The sequence below is a fragment of the Neomonachus schauinslandi genome, chromosome 2, assembly GCF_002201575.2.
Source record: "Neomonachus schauinslandi chromosome 2, ASM220157v2, whole genome shotgun sequence".
NCBI lineage: Eukaryota > Metazoa > Chordata > Mammalia > Carnivora > Phocidae > Neomonachus > Neomonachus schauinslandi.
The window spans coordinates 135,086,577-135,089,435 of NC_058404.1; positions in this window are offsets into that span (position 1 = coordinate 135,086,577).

A 2,859-nucleotide genomic window follows, 5' to 3' on the forward strand; every position below is an offset into this window, starting at 1 on the left:
TAAGTCAATTGATTTTCTTACTCTGTATTCATGTTATCCAATCTTTATTTCCGCAAATATACAGTGTTTTTTTTAAAGATTTTATTTATTTATTTGAGAGAAAGAATGAGAGAGAGAGAGAGCACATGAGAGGGGGGAGGGTCAGAGGGAGAAGCAGACTCCCTGCTGAGCAGGGAGCCTGATGCGGGACTCGATCCTGGGACTCCAGGTTCATGACCTGAGCCAAAGGCAGTCGCCTAACCAACTGAGCCACCCAGGCGCCCCGCAAATATATAGTTTTATAAGGAAATACTTGAGTTAAGAATTTTGTGGTAATTTTGCCTAGTAATAGACTGGAGAAACACAAAATCTAAATAAAGAATAAACATCAAAAGGCCAAAAAGAAAACACACACACACACACAACATATAGGTGCTTTTTTTTTTTTTTAAGGTGCTTTGTTCTGTTTTGTTTTTTTTTAAAGATTTTAGTTATTTGACAGAGACACAGCGAGAGAGGGAACACAGGCAGTGGGAGCAGGAGAAGGAGAAGCAGGCCTCCTGCGGAGCAGGGAGCCCGATGCGGGGCTAGATCCCAGGACTCTGGGATCATGACCTGAGCTGAAGGCAGATGCCCAACGACTGAGCCACCCAACGACTGAGCCACCCAGCTGCCCCAAGGTGCTTTGTTTTTAATAATTTATTCCAAAACATATTTGGAATTTGAGACACAAAGCTATCTGAATGACTTCATTTGGGTTTGAAAGCGTTTGAGATGCTGATGCAGGTTGTGGATTTCAAATAGAACTACTGGTTTGAAAGGTGGCAACAGAAATCTGGAACCTAACTGGGCACAGGTTACTTTGTGAGGATCAAAGAAATAGGACCCCACCTCCTTGACCCCCCCCAAAACATACTAATATTTTTTATTGTATGTGCTCTTTTCAGGCAGCTTTGAAACACATTTTTATAATAACGGTATTTTAGATTTAAACTAAAAATTTACTCATTTTGAAGTAGCATCTAAAACTACATTTGAGAACATTTCTCTTTCTCTTTTTTTCTTAGATTTTATTTATTTATTCATGAGAGAGAGAGAAATGCAGAGGCAGAGGGAGAAGCAGGCTCCCCGCGGAGCAGGGAGCCCGATGCCGGGACTTGATCCGAGGACCCTGGGATCATGACCTGAGCCGAAGGCAGACGCTTAACCGACTGAGCCAACATTTCTCCCCATATGTGGTCTAATGAAGGGAATAACCTTTGAACACATCTAGTCCTCATATTCTGAAAGGGTAAGGTGCCTTTTTTTAAGCCACCTTTCCTAAGGAGCAGAAATTGTGGGCCCCCAACTCCACATGCTCACATATAATATGCCCTGTGTTTGGCAGCAGTGCTGAACCTTGTGTAGATCCTTATAACTGGATTGGACTTGCCAAAGGGAAAGTAGGTAAGAAGAAGCAAACAGCAAGTTCCCCTTGCTTCATCTTCCGTGGAGGAAATTCACAAGCTTCTGTAGATTGCAGTGTTAGGAAAATCAAATTTGTCATTAGAACAATGTTACCACTTCCCCACTCTAAGCCTGTTTCAGTCTCCACTCGTTAACTGCTGACTCAGTTTGCCTCCCCTACCAGAACTGAGGCTTGTCCCAAACTGTCTACTGGGTTGGTTGATCAGGAACAGACAACAGAGGGACAAACTGATGATCACTCAGTAGTTCTGGGTTTACCAAAGCATGTTAGTTTGGTCTAAACACTGTGTTTGTTAGGACTGCAAAGGTATAAATATCCTTTATGGGAAGGGGGGGAACCCCTAAAATTTTAGGGCAACCGGCTCAAGGTCACCAAGGGAAGGCAACATTTGAGACCGGGCTCTTCAACTCCTCGGTCCAATAATGGACTGGAGCCAGACAGGACACCATCCAGGAGTTTCAAAGCTGCGTAGTAAAATAGCTAGCGTGGGCAGTCCTTTTGTACTCCAGCTAGAGTAAAATTAACGCAGTCTTCCTTTCTTCCATCGCCGTCTGACAGCATCCGGCAAATGGGTGTAGGGTTAAGGAGAGCAGAACCCAGCTGTCCTTTCACAGCTGAGTCTTTTGAGAAATTGGAACTGAGGAGGGTGAGAACCACGGGAGAGGGGCAGTGAGTTGGGAGAGGAAAAACGGGAGCAGCTGAGTGCCGGACGAGGGGAAGGAAGCCGGGGTGTGTGCGTCTGGAAGGGAAGTGGGGAGAGGGGCAAGAGTGAAAACGGGGCCAAACTCAAGCTCAGAGAACCCAGCGCCCGCTGCCTGCAGGAGGGGGTGAAGGCGGCCAGTAAGAGTGAGGGGGAAAGCGGGAAGCCGGGGGAAGGGAAGGAAGTAAGGAAAGAGGAAGGAAAGGCAGGAGGGGAGAGAGGAAGAGTGGCTGCAATTTCTGCGGCCGGCTCAGTAGGAGGAGCAGGAGGAGAAAGAGGAGGATCCAGAGTCAGTCAGTCAGGCAGCCAGCGGGAGGTGGAGAAAGCAGGAGGAGGAGGAGGAGGATTAAAGATGGCCACCAACAGCTGCGGGGAACGGCAACAACCCCTCACTTTCCGGGATGGTCCCTGCGGGTCGGCCCGGCCTTGATGGAGAGGAGAAGCCCGAGAAGCGCCGAGGCTGAGGCGGCGGCGGCGGCGGGGACCCAGCGAGGAGGAGGACGCGGGGGAGCAGGGACCGGGGCAGGAGAAGGGAAAGGCGGCGGCGTCGCTGCCCCGGCCGCCTAGCGCCGCTGCCCGCCCCGGTGGACCGCTTCCCGCACCTCGCGGCCGCAGAATCGAGGCCGGCCCGCGGCCCCGTGCCCCGCCGCGGGGCTCCCGGGCCCCGCCGCGGACGCCGCGCCCGCCGCCCCCTCCCCGGCGGCCGGCGCGC